Source organism: Mauremys mutica, chromosome 9, assembly GCF_020497125.1.
Source record: "Mauremys mutica isolate MM-2020 ecotype Southern chromosome 9, ASM2049712v1, whole genome shotgun sequence".
Lineage (NCBI taxonomy): Eukaryota > Metazoa > Chordata > Testudines > Geoemydidae > Mauremys > Mauremys mutica.
In genome coordinates, this window is record NC_059080.1 from 63,906,111 (window position 1) to 63,933,441 (window position 27,331).

At 40.6% G+C, this 27,331-nt stretch overlaps 1 long non-coding RNA gene across 1 annotated transcript in view; it reads left to right on the forward strand.

The window, feature by feature from the left end:
- LOC123377068 overlaps nt 1-27,331 on the forward strand; it is a 42,322-nt gene that overhangs the window by 9,018 nt on the left and 5,973 nt on the right. Inside the window, exon 2 of the long non-coding RNA XR_006582068.1 lies at nt 3,058-3,209. This is a non-coding gene — a long non-coding RNA (uncharacterized LOC123377068). The remainder of the gene's footprint in view (nt 1-3,057; nt 3,210-27,331) is intronic.

The window sequence follows — 27,331 nt, forward strand, 5'->3', positions numbered from 1 at the left end:
ACATTACCCTTGTTGTTCATACTTCTAAATTTAATCCAGAGACACTCAGGTTTTTCTGCAGTTTCATACTGGAGCTCTGAGCAGTCATACTGCTCTCTTACGTACAACGCAATTCCCCCACCTTTTCTGCCCTGCCTGTCCTTCCTGAACAGTTTATATCCATCCATGACAGTACTCCAATCATGTGAGTTATCCCACCAAGTCTCTGTTATTCCAATTACATCATAATTCCCTGACTGTGCCAGGACTTCTAGTTCTCCCTGCTTGTTCCCCAGGCTTCTTGCATTAGTGTATAGGCATTTAAGATAATCCGCTGATTGTCCCGCTTTCTTGGTCTGAGACAGGAGTCCTCCCCTCTTGTAATCTCCTGCTTGTGCTTCCTCCCGGTATCCCACATCCCCACTTACCTCGGGGCTTTGGTCTCCTTCCCCCGGTGAACCTAGTTTAAAGCCCTCCTCACTAGGTTAGCCAGCCTGCTTGCAAAGATGCTCTTCCCTCTCTTCGTGAGGTGGAGCCCGTCTCTGCCTAGCAATCCTTCTTCTTGGAAGACCATCCCATTGTCAAAGAATCCAAACCCTTCTCTCCGACACCATCTGCGTAGCCATTCGTTGATTTCCACGATTCGACGGTCTCTACCTGGCCTTTTCCTGCCACAGGGAGGATAGACGAGCATGTGTGAAGTGAGGTGTGTGGTTTGTGGGGTTTTTTTAAGGCTCATTACTTGACACTTTTTTTTACAGAAGGTTTATAGAGCTGAAGCTGAAGAAAGCGGAGCATGAGACTAGCCACTATTGAGGTTGGAAGATGCAATTTTGAGGGATTTAAGGAGGCTAAATCCTCCCATCCTGACTGTTGCCTAAGGAAACAGACTTGCAAAGGACCTTTCAAGATGGAAATCCATTGTACATGTCACTATGACTACAACATAGCCACATGAAGCTGCTGCTGCTGTTCTGTAACTTGACCAAATTAAGGCAGTTGTTCATGGGAACAGTAAAAGGCATATCCTTGAGAGCACCCCTTTGCCAAATTTTAAATCCTGGCTCTGAAGCATATAGGTGCAAGAGCTTCTTAAAACAAACAAAACCTCAGAACCTTACAACCAATTTAACATAAGACAAACATAATATTCCTTAATCTTGTTCACAGAAATGGCTGAACAATTTTTGCTGAAAATTTCCAATCTGAGCATCAGGCAAACATCCAATAAGGAAAATTTCAACCTGAATGGTTAGAAACCGGGTCTTACAATGGGAAGTGTCCGGCAATCTTAATTAAAGGTATCACTACCTGCCTTGCCTATAATAGTGGTCCAATGCACTGTACTAACACTACTATAAGCAATGTGTTTTGAACCATTACAGTATATAATCTTTTATAAAGGGTCTGATCAGGCTCTGCCTTATTACATTCTCTGTTTTTAGTTGCCAAGAGATGGTGTTAGACAAAGGGGGTAATGTGTTCCCATTTCATAAATTATCCATTGCTTTTATCATGCAATGTGTTAACAAATCTAAAATTTTTTGCAAGGATTTTTCAGATAATTTAGAGTCAGATTATAGCCTCTTAGTCCCAGTGGGGAGCAATTAATCACATAAGTAGTTCCATTGACTTGAATAGTGCTATGTAAGTGAGTAAGTGCTTGGCAGCATGAGTAAGGGCTTCACAATATGGCCCATAAACTATAAGGAGTTTGAACACTAAGACAATTGAGAACAGTTAGTTAAGATTAAATATGCAAATTCTAACGGGCCATAATTGGACCTTGACAATTGTGGAGTAGATTCTGTTTGTTTTCTATCAGTTTTATGTAGAAGCCACAGAAGTGGAATGACCACTCCATTTCACAGTAGTACCTACCAGTTCTTTACTCATGAGACTAGCGCAGGATGCTAACTATTTCTAGTGAACACTGATGACTAATCTGACAATTAAGGAAGCTTCTGAAACTCTGCACTTACGTAACCACCCCAAATGTCCTATATCACAGCTTGACATTTTCCAGCTAAAGCTGGAAGGGTTCTCTAAACCTAAGGCTGCCTGAAATAGTTTGGGATCTGAAAATATTTGTCAGTTCCTACCACATAAACACTTTGAAGAATTTTCAGCACCGGGGATAGTTCCCGTTTTTAGTGACAGCAAAGCTTTCCCTTTGTGCAACTGCCAAACCACTAATCTTTCCCACGTAAGCAGTAACAGCAAACCTTGACAGCATATTTTGTAGTTAGCAGAGGAAATTCACAACCCTTCTTCCAGTATTCAGCTACCTCTAACTGTTGAATTCCTAATGGACTAGAGGGTTTACAAAGTGGCACAATGTTAATATGTACACAATACAAATCCACTGGATTTTTATTTGTATGTGTGTTTTTGTATACTACAAATGATTGGAAAGATTTTCTATTTGTAATTTCTATCCTATATCCACCACACTCCTAGATTAAATTAAATTATCAAATTTGACTAGCTACATTTCTTTTCGAATAAGTGCAAACCTGTAGGATCAGCACTTTCAATATAGTTCCGATATGCTTACCTTATGGGTGCATCCTGAGTTTGTTAAACAGTACATCTGGAGTATGCACACAGATGCACATTCTATTGTGGTGGTTCTCAGCCTTTTAACTAACTAAGATCTTGGCAATAGCCACCTGCTTCCGCCACCTCCACTAAATCCCTCATGCCTGTTTTCCTTTAGTCAGTGATCTCCTCGCAATCTTACTTTTAATGATGAATTCAGGCCTACCTATATTAATCTCCAGTGCTATTTGTTCACCTATCTATCATGCAATTATAAATGTAATATCCACACACCACTTCCTGCATCAAATTCAAATGTGTGTGCGCTCCAATGTGCAACAGAATTTATACAGTTTTATACAAAGATTCTCAATAGTGGATTAGAATACATACAATTGAATGTCTTTTGGATCTAAGTATCACTAGTAAACGGTTAATGATTTTGAGTTTTAAGGGGTCATGATTAGCCTTCAGATTTGACTCTCCATTAGAGTGATTAGCAGAGAGTTGACATGTCCTGGAAATCTATTGTTTCAGACTGAAGCATCACAAAGCCAACAGCTTTACATTGTCAAGGCTATCTTCACAACTAAGGATGTCTCAAACTTCATTTGTTTCAAGTGAAAAATTAGATTCTGGATGACAACAGAAAAATATGAAGGAAATCCCTAAATCCTCAGAATTTACAGGTGGGTGGTTTTGTTTTGTTTTTTGGCAGGGTTCATGGATTTCCATTAGGCTATGTCTACACTAGCACTTTTGTCAGTACAAAATATGTTCCTTAGGGGGTGTGAAAAAACACAGCTCCTGAGAGAGACGTACGTTACACCTACAGAAGCCCTGGTGTGGACAGCACTATGTTGGTGGGAGACCACTCTCTTGCTGACATAGACCACCCCCAATGAGCGGCAGTAGCTAATTATGTTGATGGGAGAGCTGTCTCCCATGAGCATAAACAGCTACATGAGGGATCTTAGTGACACAGCTGCATTGGTATAGCTCTGCCGCTGTAAGCTCACTAGTGTAGCCACCTTAGACCATGACTCAGATAATGCATAAAAAATTAAAATAAGAGCCCTTTTTTGGTAATCTGATACCTGCTGTCATATAGGGCAGTAACTCAAGGCCCATTTCAAATTTTATTGCTGCTGGAAGATGTATTATAGGGTATTGCTAAAATATCCAGTATAGTATGAAGCTGCAAATAAACTTCCCTGCAAATCTCTAAATGATGCTACTTTATGGCAGTTTGGAATACCTCGTAAATGTTTATTAAGTGTGCTTAATTTTAAATAGATCTCTAAGTTGTAGAACATTTAAATGTCACTATTTGAATATTTATACCATCTGCTTTCTAAATACTGAAATGGAGGCAGAAATGGCCAAGAAAAAAGACATTCCCTGATGATATTCATGGTCAAAGAGGGGAGATCTGACAGAGTGCTGGAAGCTAACACGTGAGCCAGCACACTGATCACATAGGCACCAATCAGTTCCCCTAGAGAGGGCAGTGTGGGGATATGCAGCTAATTAGCTGATGAGGCTGGGAGGGCAAATGAACCAATTAGCCATCAACTGAGGGTTATAAAAGAAGATGCAAGAAGGCTGTGAGTGAGGAGGACCTGGGCTAACTGAGTCCAGTGTGCTCTGAGATCTCTGGCCTTGTTCTAAAGGATAAGAAACACTTTGCACAAGACTGGTGATGGGAATGTAAAAGTCACATGACATAGCCACTTACTAGACAGGCTGAAAGGTGTCTGGGGTAGCAAAGGATGGGGATGGAGTGTGCCCCATAACAAGTGGTTTTAAAGATGTCAAACTGGGATGGATTGCTTTCTAAGAACAGGACAACTGTATGCAATACACTATCTATTTACTGATGTACCTTATGCAAAGCTACAATTAGTGAGCAGGCAAGTCTTGGTTCTGCAGTTATGACTTTCTTGATCACTCTGGGCTACCTTCAGAAGAATAAAATGATTAAAGTCATTCCTACTATACTGCAGTTTTACAATGTACCATAGGCAGTTCTATAAAGAAGCAAAATAACATACAACAGTGTATTGTTATACCAGATATCTGCATGTAGTGCCTGATTCAACTCTTATTGAAATCAATGGAAGCCTTTCCATGGACTTCATTGGAAGTAGGATTAAGCCCAGACTGCACTGCATGATTAGATTATAGCTAGTTATATGGACAATAGCACCTAAGCACCTTCCAAGTATTTATGGATTTATCCTCACAACATCCCTGTGAACTAGCTAGATTTAAATCTGACTCTACTGCAGACTCCTTGTGTAACACTGGCAAAGTCAGTTAATCTTTTTATACAATTTTATTTATTTGGATGCTGAGGCAAAGAGTAATTAATCAACTTGTTCCAGGACACAAGGAAACTTGTGGCAGAACTAGGAATGAAACCCATGTGTCCTGAGTCCCAGGCCAGCACCTATGGACCACAAGTTCATCCTTCTTCCCAAATAACTATGTATATCAGGCTTATTAAGCAATAACCATGAAGTGTGAGTGTATAATATTAACACCCATCATAAAGTGGGTTATTGCTTATAGTTAACTATTATAATACTTAGAGTTTTTAATTTAAAACAAGAATAAAGTTGCCCCATTGAAAAACTACTAGTTGAAGCCTTATTAAAAATAAGGTGTTCAATGTTGCTACATCAAAGCAATTAGATGCAAAAAGATTTCCTAAAAATTACTGCTTTTTTTTTTAAAATTGGCTCTTGCTTAGCACCTAATTTTTCAAACAATGGCCTCATTTCTACATCCACAATTATTGACAGGTGCAATTTAGATAACCTCAGATGGCTACAGTAGCAATCAGATACTTTAACATCAACATATTGATTATGTCTACCAAAATGGAGACCTGGTGGGGGTAGGGTTCAGAATTTAATACTAAATCTATATGAGTATCTGTTATAGGATCCCTTCTATTCTGTTCTACAGCCATGTTTCACCTCTCTCCCATCCAACTGGTCTTCTAGATAGGTTTAAAATAGATATAGGGAGGAGGAAACAAACCCTTCTAGAACTTTCCTAGCAGCTACAAGCCACATTTATTCTTGGTGTAATTACTCTGACTCAGTAGAATTGCAATGGGGGAAATTGGCTCACTGTTTTAAATACAGTGATATCTAGGAAACTATTATCCCAACGTGGCCTGGACTCTAGTATCTAGTAGCTCTTGGCTGCTATTTGGGGCCTTTCCGATTCTGTTGCTGTGGATCTTACCTGGCAATGTAAAAAACCCTATGACTAAAATATCTATTTAAAAATTACAGTACTTCTAGTAAAAAGAAGGTTATTGGTACTAATGGAATAAATGAAGAGGGCAAGAGAATATGATACTATGATTATATGGAGATCAAAAGAAACAATGGCTCTAGAAATGGTAAGTTCTGAAAAACATAACACTAGCAACAATAAGCAGTAACCCCGAAATTTGCAAGTGGATTAATGGCGGCAACATAGTTATACTTTCATTTTAACTGATTGGATGGTATTTAAGATAAGCATTTGGTGTGTATGCGCATATACCTCCACCCCCAGCATATGTGGCAGTCAGTCACATACACTAATATTTGGTAGAATGAATGATAAATTCTGGAAATTGCAATATCAGAATTTTTTTACTTCAGTGATAGTGAGGGAGGCAGGTGTTTGGAGGCTGCATTGTAAGGTCTGAAAAATTCTGATTCTACTGTATCTGATTCCTAGAAATGGTCTTCTAATTGTTTTATTATGCTAAAGAAATAACTTTCTATCTCATGCTGGGTTATTTCTAACCCTGTAAGAATAATATAAAAGTTTGCAAACTAACAGCAAACTTCTATAAAGGTTAGAAAAATTATACATTTTGAAAAAGTTTGAAAAAGCTGATGTGCATACTAAATTTATCTCTATCACACATAATAATGCTTGAAATTCATCCTCTGAAGCTTGAATGTGTAGACACTGTCCATTACCCATGAACCATATATACTGGCTGTCTATGGTTCATTGAAAATCCTTTTCCATAGGCATTGGGAAAAGAGATGTGATGTATCAATCAGTCAAAGGAATGAAAGAAACGTTTTCTGTTGAATAATAAATATGTAATTTCCACATATAGGTACATAAGTATACTTAGGTGAGAAATAGATTTTAGATAACGGGTTAGATCCTCAGCTGGTGTAATTTGGTATGGCTCCAACAAATTCAACAAATTTATCAGGAAGAAATGAGAAGGAAATATGTCTCAGTGGATAAATGGACATTTTTTTTTTTACTTTTGAAAAATCTTGGTTTGAAATTGGATGAGGTCATAGGCAATATTGCTTTGTTGGGGGCCTAAAACCTGATGCCCAGGGGATGTTTATCCTCCTCACACAAATCAGCATAGCTGTTAACTTTTGATCAGGAGAACAGCTGGAATGCTGAGTGTCAGCAATGAGTTGCATGTCCTATATATTGGTGCTTCCACAGGATCTGTGTTTGTGCTATGACTTGCTCTGTGTTACTGGTCTCTGTTTTATGTTGTCAAAGATTCAATAAACTGTGTAGAAATCATTCTTGTCATTAAAAGGTGGAAAACTGAATTTCTCTTCCTTCCCCTCCTCCTCACCAAGAGTAACTCATTATAACCATACAATTACGTAAGTGCATGACCTATGGAGACTTCAGTGTCTTTTATACTATTGATTAAACACTCCCATGATGTATGGTAGTCTTCATAATAGTGTTTAAAATGCGGTGGCATGGCACAGCTTGTGCCAAGCCATCCACTGTGAATATGTCCTGTAGCAGGCTTGCACCATAGACTGGAGATCTTGTTTCTAGTCCTACCTCTGCGACTGAGGTCTGGTGTAATATTGGTAAGCCACCTGAGCCCTTAGTTTTCCCCATCATCTATAACATGTGGAATTAATACTTATCTTTGTACAGGGCTTTAAGCTCCATGGATCAGCAGTGCTCTGTACAAAGTGTAAGTACTGGCATATTAAAGGTTTTACTTTGTCTATTTTTTTTTACTTTAATGAAATCTATGGAGTAAATTCCCATCTCGATGTATGAGTAACTGCACACATAAATCACCACTCAAGTTAAGCATACACATTTTAGGCCTATGTTTAGTTTTCTAGTTCATGGCGTGTGATAGATGCCAGATTAACACTGGAGACTGAGGTCTTATTTATACTTCAAGCAAGAATAGTACAGGCAGTGGCAATATAAACAACCCCATACTGCCAATATGCCTCAATCCTGACTCTGAGGGACTATCTCTAATTCATTCTCCATGCCCAGTTAATGCTTGGCTTCCATAATGAGACTGACGACGAGGGTGCCCACTGTGATGATGATTTTTGTAATGCAGACACCTGTCTGCTATGAACTGACCTAGGCACCAACTCATTTCACATAGTCATTCATTGCCATTTGATTGTCTATTTGAACCAGTCACCTAGATTCTTTCTTATAATGAAGCAAGCGCCTTGCACATGCACTGGTCACTCCCTTGTGCAGCATATTCCTTTCTTTCCCTGCTGTAAGTGATGCTGTCTAATTTATCCCAGCAATTTTAAAAAAGTTTTATGGTTTTAAAATAAACCGAGCTTCTTATTTTTAAGGATTAAGCGTTTAACAGGACATTTTAAGTCAAACTGGGATCAGGCCAGGAGTGTCACTTCATGTAGCAATATGTAAAACCCAAGCAGTCAGATATTGCAAAATCTGTTCAGTAAAAACTAAACATTTGTAAATATGTCCCTCAAGATCTGAAAGCCTGTAATGTCATATTTTTATCCAGTAAGAACTTGAAAGTCTACATATAATGGAAACCATCTTTTACCACTAATAATATAATAACACATTGGACAATGATCACACATGAAACAGAATAGATAGTGCCCTGGGAGTATATCTAACAGCTTGTAAAAGGTGATGCTGTTTACTGATTTCCAAAGAAATTCCATTTTGGAAGTGACAGATGCAGCCTCTGCAGGGGAGGGTGCTGGCTTCTCAGTCAAATGCCGGCTCTGTGATTCCCAAAGAGGATTAGAATGAAACTACAACAATCCCATGTTTTTAAAGTGCAAGAAGCTAAGAAATGTTAGACCTTGGATAGTATTAGTCTTAGATCCTTTTGCAGTGTTTGTTAATTCGCTTTTAGTTTTCTCAAATGCACTCAATCTATTTCATTATTTAAAATGACCTTTGGAATAATGCCCTGCGTATTGTTACAGGGAAGTCTGCATGCATTTTATCTCTCATTTATCAAACTTTTATGAAGTAGCAATTATGTATATGCTTCATGCAGAGGGCACCCACTTAAATTGCTGGGTTATAAATTTTCCAAATAATATTTCAGTTTCTCTCAGAATGACAGACTAGGAAACTGATAGTGTAGGCATAGCTAAACTTTGAAAGGAAATTAGAGAACAGCTTACTAGAAGATTTTTTCCCCCCGGCAGATTAAATTTTCATTGAGGTTATTTTCTAGGTGAGGAGAACCTAAAAATGTAGAATTCAGAAACCCTAAGGGATGACCTGCTTCATTTGTAAAGCCACTCCATTTAAAATGATTAAATGCCTACCAAAGTACTAGTGGCTTCAACATTACATTTCCCAGCTTGTACTTAGAGTTTTTTTTTTCTCTCCCCATCTTTAATAATTAGCATGAGATTTTTATGGGCCTTTTAATAAAAATATATTTGGGTTACTATGATGGAAATGTGGCATTCCTGCTGCTGAAGAATACCAAATGTACTATGCCATATCAATAACACATTAATCCTCTTTTTCTCCCTTATGTAAGTGGGTGCCTGACTGGAAAAGCATGTTGGACTATAGAAGGATGCCAAGCTCCTTGTAAAATGTGAGCTTAACTGTGACATATATTTGGATTTGGTTACAGAGAAAGGCAGTCATTTTTCATAAAATTAGCTCCCAAAATGATTGCAACTTGTCAACAGTAATAATTGTTAGTACGAGCCAACAAGTTTTATTCCACTGTTAATTGCATATTTTTTCTTATCTTGTGTGTTGTCACGTTGGTTCCATTACCATCACATATGATGAAGAGTATATGTTCCACAGGATATACAACAGGGTGACCTCCTGTATATTTTATTGCATTTAGAGGAAAAAGGTGTTATAGGAAATTGATAGATTATGGGGAAAAAATTGAGAATCAGTAGGCTGACCTGAATGTCAAGAGAGACAAGGTGGGTGAGGTAATATCTTTTATTGGACCAACTTCTGTTGGTGGAAGCCCTGGTCTACACTATGAGTTTAGGTTGGATTTAGCAGCATTAGATTGATTTAACCATGCACCCATCCACATGACGAAGCCATATTTGTCAACTTAAAGGGTTCTTAAAATTGATTTCTGTACTCCTCTCAGAGAGGATTTGTGCTGAAATTGACCTTGCTGGGTCGAATTTGGAGTAATGTAGACACAATTTGATGGTATTGGCCTCCGGGAGCTATCCCAGAGTGTCTATTGTCACCGCTCTGGACAGCACTCTCAACTCAGATGCACTGGCCAGGTAGACAGGAAAAGCCCTGCAAACTTTTGAATTTCATTTCCTGTTTGGCCAGTATGACAAGCTCAGAGGTGACCATGCAGATCTCATGAGCATGTGTGACCATGGAGTCCCAGAATTGCAAAAGAGCTCCAGCATGGACCAAATGGGAGGTACTGGATCTGATCACTGTATGGGGAGAGGAATCAGTGCTATCAGAACTCTGTTCCAAAAGATGAAGTGCCCAAATATTTGAAAATCTCCAGACCGCCTTTGCAGCCCCTGTGTAACCAACCATCGTCCTCCCCAAGTTCCATAGCTTCCTCACCCAGATGCCCAAGAACGTGGTGGGGGGGCCTCCGGGCACCCAACCACTCCACCCCAGAGGGCTACCCAAGCAACAGAAAGCTGACATTCAATAAGTTTTGAAGTGCAGTGTGACCTTGTCCTTCCCTCCTCCCCTTCTCCACCATCCCACCCGGTGCATCCCTCCTCCGCCACCCCTTCCGAGCTATCTTGGCAGTTATCCCCCCATTTGTGTGATGAATTAATAAAGAATTCAAGAATTTGAAACAGTGACTTTATTGCCTCTGCAAGTGGTGATCAAAGGAGGGAGGGGAGGGTGGTTGGCTTATGGGGAAGTAGAGTGAACCAAGGGGGCTGGGTTTTATCAAAGAGAAACAAACAGAACTTTCACATCATAGCCTGGCCAGTCATGAAACTAGTTTTCAAAGCTTCTCTGATGCGCAGCGTGCCCTGCTGTGCTTTTCTAAACACCCTGGTGTTGGGCTGAGCGTAATCAGTGGCCAGGCGATTTGACTCAATCTCCTATTCCACCATGAACATCTCCCCCTTACTCTTGCAGATATTGTGGAGCACAGAGCAAGCAGTAATAATGATGGGAATATTGGTTTCGCTGAGGTTTAACCGAGTCAGTAAACTGCGCCAGTGAGCTTTTAAACATCCAAATGCACATTCTACCACCCTTCTGCACTTGCTCAGCCTATAGTTGAACTGCTCCTTACTACTTTCCAGGCTTCATGAGCCATGGAATCAAGGGGTAGGCTGAGGTAGGTGCGACTGCATGGTGCTGCTCACTGAGGTTGGCCAGGAGCACCCAGGAGACAACGACGGCTAGCAGTCATACTGCACCATCTGCAGCCACAAAGGCAAGGAGCTGCTGCTGTGTAGCAATGCGGTACCGCATCTGCCAACAGCACCCAGGAGACATACGGTGATGGTGAGCTGAGCGGGCTTGATGCTTGCCATGGTATGTCATCCGCACGGGTAACCCAGGAAAAAAGGCGAGAAATGATTGCTTGCTGTTGGTTTCACGGAGGGAGGGGGGCCTGATGACATGTACCCCAAACCACCCACAGCAATGTTTTTGCCCCATCAGGCACTGGGAACTCAACCCAGAATTCCAATGGGTGGCGGAGACTATGGGAACAGTGGGATAACTACCCACAGTGCAACGCTCTGAAAGTTGACACTAGTCTCAGTACTGTGGATGCACTCCGCTGACTTAATGCATTTAGTGGGGGCACACACATTTGACTGTATATAATCGATTTCTATAAAATTGACCTAATTTCATAGTGTAGACCTACCCAAAGAGACAAGCTTATGAGCTTCACAAAGCTTTTATTCAGGTCTGGGAAAGGTAAACGGCGTGTCACAGTTAAATACAAGGTGGGACAGTTTAAGCATGAGAGGCTAACACATGTTGCAGGAGACCACTTAAAATGAAGTGGGCAATTGACACCTCTGCTGTCATAGGACAAAGAAGGATTGGTGGGTTTATAAAATGTTGAAATGAGCCATAATATCAGTGTCTTTGAGTCTGTGATTTTTTGTGTGTGTGTCCAGCAGAGTTATGAATTCAATTTCCCAGGTTCATCTCTTGAAAATGTTGTGTATTGGTTTCCTTTTGAGGCTGAGGACTGAAAGGTCCGATAAGGAATGATTGCTAGAGGAAAGTGTTCATCCACAGGTGATAGGTTGTTTGCCTTATTTTTTTTACTTCATTCAAGAGTGTAGTGCTTGTCCAGTTTCACCATTTGATGCACTGGATGCAGTACACCGTATGTTGTGATAGGCTTGCATAGGCTCCATGGATCTTGGGAGGTATGTCTGTGGGGGAATATTGATCATTGTACCAGTGGAGTTGCATGTTCAGAGTCTGGTGACTCTGTGAGCTGTTGTGTCCTTGGCTCTGAGCGTGGCAAGATTTGAGGGTTGTTGGTCCAAGAAAAAACATTGCCTCACTCAGCTGTCTCTTATCAAGAGCCCAACACCGCTATAACAATACTGCAAAACAACTGAATGTCAAAGACAGCTTTAATCTGGGCCTGTTGACTTGACCTAGGTTGATGAAGTGTAGGACACCATGTTCCAAGTATCAGTGCTTTGTAAATTGTGTTGTCTTGAGTCTGTTCCTAAAGAAATTATGAAACATAGAGAGGTCTGATTTCCCTCCTGGAAGGCAGTTATTACTTCTAGGACAATAACACCTACACATACACACAGTAAGACAGTCCTTGGCTGAAGAGCTTACTGTCTAAAAAGACAATCCAAACTGTGGAAGAAACAGAGCATTCCTATGTAACAGATGGGGAACTGAGTGATTAAGGGCCAGATTTTTAAAGGTATTTAGGCATTGATTTCAATGGGCATTAAACACCCAAATACTTATTAAAATTCTCTCTAAATGTCTTGCTGTACATAATACATGATGTTTGTGGTAGAGGCAGGAATTTAACCCACCTCTCTTGCTTGCCAATCTAGTATTAAAATCACTCATCTCTCCCTCCCATTGTAATAATCAGTTAGTTTTGAGCCACATCCACCTTGAAACTTTACAATGAACCAAAAAAACCCACAACCCCCTCCTGTCTATCACATGCTGAAAGACCTTTTAATGGATTATATTCAATGCTTTTATAATTTCTTCCACTTGATACCCATTGGGGAGATGCAGCAAAAGATCAGTATTTTATTAGAGTGGTAATACTCACATTTTTGCTATTACAACTGCTGTCAGCATTATAGGCTTCAGTTTGCAAGGGTTTATAAGCTAGAGATAAAAATTCAACTTCACTGAAACTTGGCACAGAAGCTTTCAGACCAGGAATGATTTTAAAAATCTGAATTTTGTTTTGTCAATTTACAAAAAAGAAACCTCAAACAAAAAAAGGGAGGAGTTTGAGTGTATCGTTCTCCTGTTCCTCAAATGAGGTAGGAGAAAGTCATTGTGTAACACTTTGAGGATTTTTTTAATGCAATTTATCTCTTAAGTCTGTGAATCTTCCTGGAACTGGTGCAATTTCACAACACTTCAAAAATGTTCATTGACAATTTTTTAGTGATTTTTTTTTTTCATGATCTGCATGTGGGAGGGAAAAATCAAAAAGCTACCTTCACTCAAAGTCCCACTTCAGATTTTTAAAAAGCTCCCTAAACAGGAGGAGTTGGTGTCACCCAAAAACCTAGTCTAAGGGCTAGGAGGAGCCAGAAGATCCCTACTTCTATTCCTGTCTCAGCCAGGGAGTAACCTTAAAACTGCTTTTTGGTTATGTAGTACTAAATATTTAGTAGTCAGGTAGGTAAATAATCATTTTGTAGCTGCAGAAATTGAGGGTCAGGGCTAAATTATTTGCCTAAGGTCAAACAACAACTGCTAGAGCCAAGTTTAGGAGGAACCCATCTGTCCTATTGCTAAACCTGTACCTAATCCACTAGACCACAATGCCTCCTATGTAAGCCACTTCACCTTTCTGAGCATTAGGATTATTTATCTACTTGCAGTTGTGGACATCTTATATCATGTATATTTTCACATTTTCTTTTGAATAACTATAATCACTCTCTCGTGTTACAAGGCAGAGAAATTGAGACACAGAAAGGTTAATTGACTTGCCTAGAAAGCACTTCATTTCACAATCTGTTAAATAGGATAATGATTACCTTCTTAATCATAACCAGATAAGGGCCCTGTGTGAAGGAGTTTCTATCCTGTTAAGGGACAGTCTGGACCTGACAGTCTGGGTGTAGTCAAAAATCTCTGCTATGCTCTGGGGCTGGGCTATATAAACACAAAAAGGAAATTAAGCAGAGGGGAAGATTAGAAGTCATTCATGTAGGATTCAGGTCACTAGTCTGATCTGGGTTCTAATATATATTTCTTGCTTAGGCCTCAGACCAAGAGCCACATAACCCAGTTCATAAGGCCCTATCTCAGAGCTTTGAGTCAGCAACCAAACTCAAAATAAAAGTTTATATATAATTTTTTTAAACTATAAATTAACAGGAATCAATGTAACATTACAAAATAGTATTTGAGCAGGGCTAGGTGAAACTGGTGGGAAAAGATTGAGAATTTACTTAAATGTTTCCACTAATTGATTTCATGCAATTCCATACTTCCACTCCCCCATTATTTGTGTGTGTAGAATTTTACTATAAGTTTGCAATGCCAAGGCTGAGGTAAGGGCCTTTTGAACTGTGTGTTAAATGGCTCTTGGCCTGAAGCCTAAGGTAAAGAGAGAAAGCCAGCCATCCTGTAAACCTCCTTCCTAGACTAGTAAGGAAACTCAGAGTTCTGACTGGTGTTGGAGTCCTTAAAGGTGGACATTTGGTGGTTTTGTTTGTTTTTTGGCACTCCTCTTGGATACTGTAGACCCTCCTTCTGGAACTGCATCTGCACACATGCACCCTTACTCCTGCATGGAGTTACACTGAAGCTATGGGATCAGAGCCAGTGTGTGTAGAAATGTGTATAAATGAAAAGTACTGTTAGAGACAACAGAAGGAATAGAGCTTAGAATAGAACCTCTCTATCACCGTGTCTTTGCAGAGCGCCTCTTCCAGCAGCTTTCATAATTCACAAGTGCAACTTTTCAACTGAAGGTGGCTTTCCCAGATTTTTGGACACTATTGTGAATCACACACTTGAAATTCTACAAACACAAAAATAAGGGGGGGGGGGAAGAATATGAAATCAGTTAGTGAAAACATTTTTAATAACATCTCACAATTTTTTTTCTACACCAGTTTCACCTAGCCCTACTCAGAAATACTATTTTATAAATTCCCATTAATTTGGTCACTTTTGCTGCTGTATTCAACCCTTCCGTCCGCACCTCTCCCCATCACCAAATAAAAAGCTTTTTTGCTTTTAAATTACAATAGTAAATTGGCCCAGCTTTGCTAGAAGATGTCAGTCTGGAAAAGCAAAAGGAGGGCGGGTGTGTGTGTGTGTGCGGGGGAGAGATCTCTGGCCATCTGGACAGAGCTGCTCAGGTGTAGGCTAAGTGTACACTTAAAATGCTATGGGGCACAGCTGCAGTTACTGCCACTATAGTGCTTCTGTGTAGATGCTTACTACAGCAATGGGAGGAGCTGGAAATAGATACAAGGAAAATGCTTCTCTCCCCTCCCCCCATTTTTTGATGATGATTTTTTTTGACATATGAAAAAAATGTCTTTTTCACTAAAAAAAAAAACCTTTAAAAAATGGATTTTCCTCAATTTGTGGTTAATCTTAAAGCCATTTTTCGGGGGGGGGGGAGGAAATCTTGTTTTTCAATCCTCTGGTTGGAAGGACCACTGCCCCTGCTTCCTCCTGCTGTTCTTTGGTGGGCCCTAGCTCCTTCAGTGCATGGCCTGCCATGTGTGCAGGTTACCATGCTGTGCATTATGGAGTGTCTGAGAACATGCCCCATAATACATAATAGTAAAACCCTCCATTGAAACAGAGGAGGCAACAGAAAGCAGCCAGGGCCAATCCCTGCTACCAGCTGACTAATTTCCCCATATATCCTCATCACACTCATTTCCAGTAGCATCCTGGCCTCCAGGTGGTTCTGTGGATCTCAGTTCTTTCGGACCTTGGGCTATATCTACACTAGAAATGCTATAGCTGCACCGCTGCAGCGTAGACATGTATTACAGTGACTGAAAGGGTTCTTCCATCACTGTTGTAAATCCACTCTCAGAGAAGCAGTAGCTAGGTCGATGGAAGACCAAGTGGTGTCTACAGTGGGGCTTAGGTTGATTTCCCCCTCTCTCCCCCCCCCCCGGGTGTATTTCACAGGGTGTGAAATTTTTCATATCCTGAGTGTTGTAGTTAAGCCAACCTAACTTTGTAGACCAACTCTACAGTTCCACTCTTCAGGGGAATCTATGCTTAACAGGCCACTGGCTAATGGTATCTACAGTGCCTTCACCTCTTGGATCCTCCAAGGAAGTTTTTTCTGAAACTCAAGCCTGCACTTGAAATTGAGACAAGATTCACACAAAAATTAATTGAACTTTAGCAAGATTTTGGATGAACCTGCACTGAGTTTCAAGTTCTTAGCGGGGGGGAAATGAAATCAGGCTACTTTTGTATGCAACAAAGTCTTTTTCATCTGAATTAGTTTTAAAACTGCCCATCTGTAGCATGATTTTCTAATGGAAAATCTTAGGGATTTTAAACAGTTGGACCTACCACCCATCACATATGGGGATAATGTCCTATTTACCTTACTCACAGAAGTAATCCGACAGACTCCTTTGGAATTATTCATGTGAGTAAGACAAGCAATATCTAGCCCATAATGCCTCCTTATGAGCTTGAGAAATTGTAATTTGAACAAAAGCTAGACAAAACTTCTCCAGTTTTGAAATTGTGGTTGTTTCAAGCTTTGGACATCTGGAAAAAATAAGAATTTAGATGTCGTGTTTTTTTTTTTAATGGAGCCACTTGAAATTTTTCATATTTTGAAAAAGAGGTGGAGTGTGATTAACCAGGTCTAGGTGGGATATTTGTGCTTTATTCAATTATTTTATCAGCAACTTCAAGGTTCTAAGTATTGTATGTGTTGACATAGAATCATAGAACTGGAAGGGAAAGTAACAGATTTTTTAGACAAGGGAAATGCGGTGGATCTAATATATCTTGATTTCAGTAAGGCGTTTGATACGGTACCGCATGAAGAATTACTGGTTAAATTGGAAAAGATGGGGATCGAAATGAAAATCCAGAGGTGGATAAGGAACTGGTTAAAGGGGAGATTGCAGCGGGTCGTATTGAAAGGTGATCTGTCGGGTTGGAGGGAGGTTACCAGTGGAGTTCCTCAAGGTTCGGTTTTGGGTCCGATCTTATTCAATCTATTTATCACTGACCTCGGAACCAAAAGTAGGAGTGGGCTGATAAAGTTTGCAGATGACACGAAGTTGGGAGGTATTGCCAATTCGGAGAAGGATTGGGATATCCTCCAGGGAAATTTGGATGACCTTGTAAACTGGAGTATTAGTAATAGGATGAAATTCAATAGTGAGAAGTGTAAGGTTATGCATTTAGGGATGACTAACAGGAATTTTAGTTATAAGCTGGGGACGCACCAGTTGGAAGTAACGGAAGAGGAGAAGGACCTAGGAGTCCTGGTTGATCGCAGGATGACTGAGTCGGCAATGTGATGTGGCCGTTAAAAAAGCTAATGCGGTCTTGGGATGCATTAGGCGAGGTATTTCTAGTAGAGATAAGGAGGTGCTAGTCCCGTTATACAAGGCGTTGGTGAGACCTCATTTGGAGTATTGTGTGCAGTTTTGGTCTCCCATGTTTAAGAAGGATGAATTCAAACGAACGGGTACAAAGAAGGGCCACTAGAATGATCCGAGGAATGGAAAGCCTGTCGTATGAAAGGAGACTTGAGGAGCTCGGTTTGTTTTCCTTAACCAAAAGAAGGTTAAGAGGAGATATGATTGCTCTCTTTAAATATATCAGAGGGATAAATACCAGGGAGGGAGAGGAATTATTTCAGCTCGGTACTAATGTGGACACGAGAACAAATGGATATAAATTGGCAGTTGGGAAGTTTAGGCTTGAAATTAGACGAAGGTTTCTAACCATCAGGGGAGTGAAATTCTGGAACAGCCTACCGAGGGAAACAGTGGGGGTGAAGGACCTCTCTGGCTTTAAGATTAAGCTTGATAAGTTTATGGAGGGAATGGTTTGATAGGATAACGTGATTTAGCCAATAGGTCAATAACGTGCAACCACTGGTAATTAGTACCGTGGGTCAATGTTGGGATATTGAAAGTCTTTTTCCTGAGTGTCTGGCTGGAGAGTCTTGCCCGCATGCTCGGGGTTCAGCTGATTGCCATATTTGGGGTCGGGAAGGAATTTTCCTCCAGGGTAGATTGGCAGTGGCCCTGGAGGTTTTTCGCCTTCCTCTGCAGCATGGGGCAGGGGTCGCTTGCTGGAGGATTATCTGCTACTTGAAGTCTTTAAATCAGGATTTGGGGACTTCAACAGCTGAGTCAAGGGAGAGAATTATTTCAGGAGTGGGTGGGTCAGCTTTTGTGGCCTGCATCTTGCGGGAGGTCAGACTAGATGATCATAATGGTCCCTTCTGATCTTAAGTTCTATGATCTCGACTGGTCATTTAGTCCAGTCCCCTGCACTCAAGGCAGGACCAAGTATTATCTAGAACAGGGGTAGGCAACCTATGGCACGCGTGCCGAAGGCGGCACACGAACAGATTTTCAGTGGCACTCACACTGCCCGGGTCCTGGCCACTAGTCTAGGGGGCTCTGCATTTTAATTTAATTTTAAATGAAGCTTCTTAAACATTTAAAAAATCTTATTTACTTTACATACAACAATAGTTTAGTTATATATTATAGACTTATAGAAAGAGACCTTCTAAAAACATTAAAATATATTACTGGCATGCGAAACCTTTAAATTAGAGTGAATAAATGAAGACTTGGCACACCATTTCTGAAAGGTTGCCGACCCCTGATCTAGAACATCCCTGACAGGTGTTTGGGGATTTTTAAGAGTAGGTTGGACAATGATGGAGATTCCACAACCTCCCTAGGCAATTTATTCCAGTGCTTAATCACCCTGACAGTTAAGAAGTTTTTCCTAATATCCAACCTAAACTGCCCTTGCTGCAATTTAAGCCCATTGCTTCTTGTTCTATCCTCAGAGGTTAAGAACATTTTTTTCCTCCCTCCTCCTTATAACAACCTTTTATGTACTTGAAAAATGTTATGTCCTCACCTTCAGTCTTCTCTTCCTCAGTCTAAACAAACCCAATTTTTTCAATCTTCCTGCATAGGTCATGTTTTCTAGACTTTTAATCATTTTTGTTGCTCTTCTCTGGACTTTCTCTAATTTTTCCACATCTCTTCTGAAATGTGGCACCCAGAACTGGACACAATATTCAAGTTGAGGCCTAATCAGCATGGAGTAGAGTGGAAGAATTACTTCTCGTGTCTTGCTTACAATTCTCCTGCTAATACATCCCAGAATGATGTTAGCTTTTTGAAACAGCGTTACACTGTTGACTCATACTTAGCTTGACCCCTAGATCCCTTTCCACAGTACTCCTTCCTAGGCAGCCATTTCCCATTTTGTATGTGTGCAACTGATTGTTCCTTCTTAAGTGGAGTACTTTGCATTTGTCCTGATTGAATTTCATTCTATTTACTTCAGACCATTTCTCCAGTTTGTCCAGATCATTTTGAATTTTAATCCTATCCTCCAAAGCACTTGCAATTCCTCCCAGCTTGGTATCATCCACAAACTGTATAAATGTACTCTTTATGCCTTTATCTAAATCATTGATGGAAAATATTGAACAGAACTGGACCCAGAACAGATCCCTGTTGGACCCCACTCCTTATGCCCTTCCAGCATGACTGTGAATCACTGAAAACTACTCTCTGGGAATAATTTTCAAACCTGTTGTGCACCCACCTTACAGTAGCTCCATCTAGGTTGTATTTCCCTAGTTTGTTTATGAGAAGGTCGTGCGAGACACTATCAAGTCTTACTAAACACAAGCTAAATATGAGTCAACAGTGTGATGCTGTTGCAAAAAAAGCAAACGTGATTCTGGGATGCATTAACAGGTGTGTTGTGAGCAAGACACGAGAAGTCATTCTTCCGCTCTACTCTGCGCTGGTTAGGCCTCAACTGGAGTATTGTGTCCAGTTCTGGGCACCACATTTCAAGAAAAATGTGGAGAAATTGGAGAGGGTCCAGAGAAGAGCAACAAGAATGATTAAAGGTCTTGAGAACATGACCTATGAAGGAAAACTGAAAGAATTGGGTTTGTTTAGTTTGGAAAAGAGAAGATTGAGAGGGGACATGATAGCAGTTTTCAGGTATCTAAAAGGGTGTCATCAGGAGGAGGGAGAAAACTTGTTCACCTTTGCTTCTTGTTCTATCCTTAGAGGCTATGGGCTTAAACTGCAGCAAGGGAGGTTTTTTGTTGGACATTAGGAAAAAGTTCCCAACTGTCAGGGTGGCTAAACACTGGAATAAATTGCCTAGGGAGGTTGTGGAATCTCCATCTCTGGATATATTTAAGAGTAGGTTAGATAAATGTCTATCAGGGATGGTCTAGACAGTATTTGGTCCTGCCATGAGGGCAGGGGACTGGACTCGATGACCTCTCGAGGTCCCTTCCAGTCCTAGAGTCTATGAATCTAAAGGCAAGATATACCACATCTACCGCTTCCCCCCCCATCCACAAGGTTTGTTACCCTGTCAAAGAAAGCTATTAGGTTGTTTTGACACAATTTGTTCTTGACAAATCCATGCTGACTGCTGTTTATCACCTTATCTTCTAGATGTTAGCAAATTGATTGCTTAATTATTTGCTCCATTATCTTTCCTGGTACAGAAGTTAAACTGACTGGTCTGTAATTCTCCAGGTTGTCCTTATTTCCCTTTTTATAGATGGGCACTATATTTGCTCTTTTCCAGTCTTCTAGAATGTCTCCCGTCTTCCATGACTTTTCAAAGATAATTGCTAATGGCTCAGATATCTCCTCAGTCAGCTACTTGAGTATTCTAGGATGCATTTCATCAAATCACCAGGGCCTGAAGACGTCTAAGTAATTTTTGACTTGTTCTTTCCCTATTTTAGACTCTGATCCTTCCTTATTTTCACTGGCATTCACTACGTTAGATGTCTAATTGCCACCAAACTTCTTGGTGAAAATAGAAACAAAGTAGTCATTAAGCACCTCTGTCATTTCCAGATTTTCTGTTATTGTCTTTCCCCCCACATTGAGTAATGGGCTTACTCTGTCCTTGGTCTTCCTCTTGCTTCTAATGTATTTGTAGAATGTTTTCTTGTTTCCTTTTATGTCCTTAGCTAGTTTTTTAGACCATTGAAGATCTACTGGTTAAGCCAGGGTGGTCTCTTGCCATACTTTCTATCTTTCCTGTGCAGTGGGATAGTTTGCTCTTGTGCTCTTAATGTCTCTTTGAAAAACTGCCAAATGTCTTCAATTGTTTTTCCCCTTAGACTTGTTTCCCATGGGATTTTACCTACCAACTCCCAGAGTTTGCTAAAGTCTGCCTTCTTGAAATCCATTGTCTTTATTGTGCTGTTCTCCCTCCTACCATTTCTTAGAATCATGAACTCTACCATTTCATGATCACTTTCACCCAAGTTGCCTTCCACTTTCATATTCTCAACCAGTTCTTCTTATAGACACGATCTATTATAAAATGGCATTTCTGTGTTGAAAAAGGTGTCTCCTAGCTTAATCTTATTTTGGGTGACTCTGCACCAACCAAGACCCTGCACACGCTCTGATGTATACCTATATCTCACTGACTGTTTAGTTATGCGTAGAATACCGGGGCATGTTGCATGTAAAGAAAATCAGCAGAAAGGTGACCCAATTGTCAACATTATTCATTCATGAATAGAGCCCTATAAAGTACACAGGAGACATTCACTGGATGTCAATCGTATTAAAGTAAAGCAACATTGATATAGCCTCTTCAGTGTTCATTCTAAAGCCCTGTTTCAGCCAGGCCTTGACTACTTTGTTTCAGCAACAGGGAAAATCATCAGGATTTCTGTTATGTACGAGGGTCACTTGCAATATGTGCACATTGCTGCTGGGAGTGAAACCTCCAGCCCAGGAAAACAGACTTGCATGAGCTAGTGCACTAAAATTAGCAGCATGGATGGCTCTGGTGGCAGCTCAGTCTCTTACATACCCGCCAAACCCTTTGGAGTGAGCTTCGGTGGCTAGCCAGTTGTCTCTGGAACCACAATGCTCACACTGCTAATTTTAGTGTGCTAGATCAAGCCCACCGAACATGAGTCTGTCTAGCCAGTCTGGGAGCCTCATTCCTAGCTGCTCGTAGACATACCCTTTAGTATTATCCTGTCTTCATAGGGACAAGTAGGTACAACGCGTGCGAACTGTAGTATTTGAAACAGGAATTTTTGCACTAAATCTTGTCCATAGGATTTAGTTCTGGAACACTAGTGCTCAATCCTGCTGCCTTCCCTTGTGAGGATGCCTAAGCAGAGGAGCAGGTTTAAGGAACCTATTTCTCTGCACATGCAACAGTGTGGAATATCTCCCTAACATTAAAAGAGTGCTATGACTTGAATCCAGTGAGTGGGTGGGCCCATAAATTACAGCCCCAGGAAGGTTCATATTGTGGGGCAAGAGGGATTGCCCAGTTCTGCAATTGGCTAGTCAGTAAGTGCAGTCAATGCAATACATTCCTATTACCTACCCTGGTCAGCAGGAATCCTATTAAAGGAGAAGCTATAGGAAGATTCTCTGCTCCTTGTGCTGGCCAGGAAAAGAATTGGGGGCTTGATCTCACAAGGTGTGTTGAGCACCACAGCCACAATCTGGCATAATTTGTACTCGATCAGAGTGAGAATGCTCAACCCAATGCAGGACTGAGCTTGTAGTGTGTGGAAAACATAGCTCTGAGTCCGAACAACAGGTAGTAACATTTCTCTTTGGCATCTAGAACTGATACCATTGGCCCTTTGCAGACCCAGTTGGGATCCTCTGTAAGGGGCACTTGTGAATCAGTTTCTCTTTGTACTAAAAGGAAAGTTTCTGGATTTTCAGCTGTTCAACAAACATGTGGTTTCCACTTTTAGACACAAGGGCCCAGTTCTGCCTTCAGGTTCACAGACACTACTCCCATAGAATCAATGAGTTACAGCCATGTATCTGGAGGAGAAACTGGCCAGCATTGTACTGTACACTTTGTATGTAAATTAAATTACCTCTCTTTTGCTCTGTTAGATGAAATAAGGAGCTAGTTTCCATAGTAGATTAATGCATGATGGCTCTTGAAGTCCAAGCTCAGATTTGGATTAGGCTACAAGTGAAGTCTGGAAGATTAACAGCCTCGGGAGAAACTTTGCTGTTTTGTGGACAGGATGATGGACAACAACATAAGGGTGTTGCTATCCTTTTTGAAGAAGGGAGTGGAGCATTCCCTGCTTGAATGGAAATCCATCAGCAGCAGACTTATGAGAGCCAGACTGAAAGGGAAATATAATAATACCCTGATTCAGTGCTATGCTCCAACAAATGACAGTGATGAAGAAGTAAAGGACAAATTCTACCTTGCACTACAGGCAGAATTAGAGCGAGTACCATGCCACGACCTATCATCATGGGAGACCTAAATGCCAAGGTCAGTAGGGACAACACAAAAATGACAGAGCAATGGGAACACATGGGTGTGGCACCATGAATGAAAATGGAGAGAGGCTTGTTGACTAGGTCATTCATATTACAGAAATAATCAGTGGAATCCTATTTGAACATTGTGAAATGGTGTTCTCCAAATGGCAGAGATAAGAACCAGATTGACCATATCATGATCAATGGCAATGCTCACTGACAGATGTGAAAGTGAGAAGGGGTGCAGATGTTGGCAGCGACCACCACCTTGTGACAGCCTCCATCAAGCTAAAACTGAAGTGTGGGTCCACCAAACAAGGGACATAGACATTATGATACTGACAAGCTAAAGTCCCTTGAAATACAGAAAACTTTTGGTCTACAGTTAAAGAACAGGTTTCAAGCACACACAGACCTTGATGAAGAGGAAGGAAATGCAGATGAGGAGATCAAAAAGAAGTGGGACAAAGTAACAGCAATTTATAAACAGAGCAGTGAAGCTTGTCTAGGCTACAGGCAGAAGAGAAGTAAGGGGTGGATTACACTCAGTGCATGGAATGTCATAGAAACCAGATGAGCCCAGAAGGAAAAAGTTTTAGACACGAAATCCCAGAAGCTAAAGGATGAATACCATGAGCGGTATAGCAAGGCACACCGAGAGGTCAAACGCCTTGTGAGAGTGGACATATGACATATTGATAATCCAGCAACACAAGCAGAGGATGCAGCTGCTTGTGGTGAACAAGGAACCATCTACAAAATGATACGGTTTATCAGTGGTAAATGGCAGATACCAACAAACACTCTTATCAGGATCAAACAAGGACACCTACTAAAAAACAAAAAAGAACAAGAAATGTGCTGGACAGAGCATTTAAAAGAATTGCTGAACAGGGAGCCACCTAAAGAGGAAGCAAACATCCAGGAGGCAGAAAAAGATCTTGATATCAACACAGACACCCCAACTAAAGAAGAGATCATTCAAGCCATCAAATTCTTAAAAAATGGGAAAGCTCCTAGCAAGGATAACCTGAATGCAGAATTGTTCAAGGTAAATCCTAAATTAGCAGCATTTATCCTGGCCCCTCTATTTACATCAGTCTAGGAAAGGGAAAAAGTACCAGGTGAGTGGACCAATGAGGTTATAATGAAGATACCAAAGAAAGGAACTCTGATTGTAATAACAGGCGTGGTATCACACTTATCTGTGCCAAGCAAAGTATTGTGTGAGATCATAGTCCAGTGTGTATCAGAGGCAGTTGATAGCATTCTTTGGAAAGAGCAAGCTGGTTTTCGGAAAGGGCAGGGATGCACAGACCAGATTGTCACTCTATGAAATATAATAGAACAGTGCTTAGAATTGCAATGGCAACTCTACATAAATTTCATAGACTTTGAGAAGGCTTTTGATAGCATTCACAGGACCAGCCTATGGCGCAGTCTGTGGGCATATGGGATTCCTTTCCATATAATCAACATCAAAAGCTTCTATTTTAACTTTACATGCAGTGTTGATCACAGTGAGCTCAATTTTGAAGTCCAAACAGGAGTAGATCGGGGTGTGTCATGTCTGCAATACTCCAACATTGCAATCGACTGGATAATGCGGCATACAACAAGACATACCAAGTGGCATTAAATGGACACTCTTCTCCTCCCTTGAATACCCGGACTTCGCAGATTGTCGCTCTCCTATCACCTACCCAGATGTCCAGGTAATCTCCATGCCGGAATTTAACATTGAGAGGGAAGAAAACAAAGTAAGACAGGATACAGCCATGGACATAAGGAGGAAGGGTAGTGTAGATACCAGTCTAATAGGTGATACTGATGGTAGAATGTTTGTGCCTAATTGGATAAAGAATGTCAGTGAAGCCAAACAGCAAAAATTAAGATGTTTGTACACTAATGTGAGGAGCCTGGATAACAAAATGGAGGAACTAGAGCTACTGGTGCAGGAAGTGAAACTGGATATTATAGGGATAACAGAAACATGGTGGAATAGTAGTCATGACTGGAGTACAGGTATTGATGGGTATGTGCTGTTTAGGAAAGACAGAAATAAAGGCAAAGGTGGTGGAGTAGCATTGTATATCAATGATGAGGTAAACTGTAAAGAAATAAGAAGTGATGGAATGGATAAGACAGAGTCTGTCTGGGCAAAAATCACATTGGACTAGAGCCTTCCCTGAGATAGTGCTTAGGGTGTGCTACAGACCGCCAGGATCTTACTTGGATATGGATAGAGACTTCTTTAATATTTTTTAATGAAGTAAACGCTAATGGGAATTGTGTGATCATGAGAGACTTTAACTTCCCAGATATAGACTGGAGGACAAGTGCTAGTAATAATAATAGGGCTCAGATTTTTCTGGATGTGATGGCTGATGGATTCCTTCACCAAGTAGTTGCTAAACCAACAAGAGGGGATGCCATTTTAGATTTGTTTTTGGTGAGTAGTGAAGACCTCATAGAAGAAATGGTTGAATGGGACAACCTTGGTTTGAGTGATCATGAGCTAATTCAGTTCAAACTAGATGGAAGGATAAACAAAATTAGATCTGTGACTAGGGCTTTTGATTTCAAAAGGGCTAACTTTAAAGAATTAAGGAAATTAGGGAAGTGGATTGGACTGAAGAACTTGTGGATCTAAAGGCGAAGTAATTCGAGGCCTCTTCCAAGTAAAAGTTGCAGAAACTATCAGAAGCCTGCATCCCAAGAAAGGGGAAAAAATTCATAGGTAGGAGTTGTAAACCAAGCTGGATGAGCAAGCATCTCAGAGAGGTTATTAAGAAAAAGCAGAAAGCCTACAAGGAGTGGAAAATGGGAGGGATTAGCAAGGAAAGCAACCTTATTGAGGTCAGAACATGTAGGGATAAAGTGAGAGAGGCAAAAAGCCATGTAGAGTTGGACCTTGCAAAGGGAATTAAAACCAATAGTAAAAGGTTCTATAGCCATATAAATAAGAAGAAAACCAAGAAAGAAGTGGGACTGCTAAACACGGAGGATGGAGTGGAGGTTAAGGATAATCTAGGCATGGCCCAATATCTAAACACATACTTTGCCTCAGTCTTTAATGAGGAGCTTAGGGATAATGGTAGGATGACAAATGAGAATGAGGATATGAAGGTAGATGTTACAACATCTGAGGTAGAAGCCAAACTCGAACAGCTTAATGGGACAAAATCGGGGGGCCCAGATAATCTTCGTCCAAGAATATTAAAGGAAACGGCAAATGAAATTGCAAGCCCATTAGCAAGAATTTTTAATGAATCAGTAAACTCAGGGGTTGTATGACTGGAGAATTGCTAACATAGTTCCTATTTTTAAGAAACGGGGGGGAAAAGTGATTCGAATAACTATAGGCCTGTTAGCTTGACATCTGTAGTATGCAAGGTCTTGGAAAAATTTTTGAAGGAGAAAGTAGTTAAGGACATTGAGGTCAATGGTAATTGGGACAAAATGCAACATGGTTTTACAAAAGGTGGATCGTGCCAAACCAACCTGATCTCCTTCTTTGAGAAGGCAACAGATTTTTTTTAGACAAAGGAAATGCAGTGGATCTAATTTACCTCGATTTCAGTAAGGCATTTGATATGGTTTCATATGGGGAGTTATTAGTTAAATTGGAAAAGATGGGGATCAATATGAAAATTGAAAGGTGGATAAGGAACTGGTTAAAGGGGAGACTACAATGGGTCATACTGAAAGGTGAACTGTCAGGCTGGAAGGAGGTTACTAGTGGAGTTCCTCAGGGATCGGTTTTGGGACCAATCTTATTTAATCTTTTTATTACTGACCTTGGCACAAAAAGT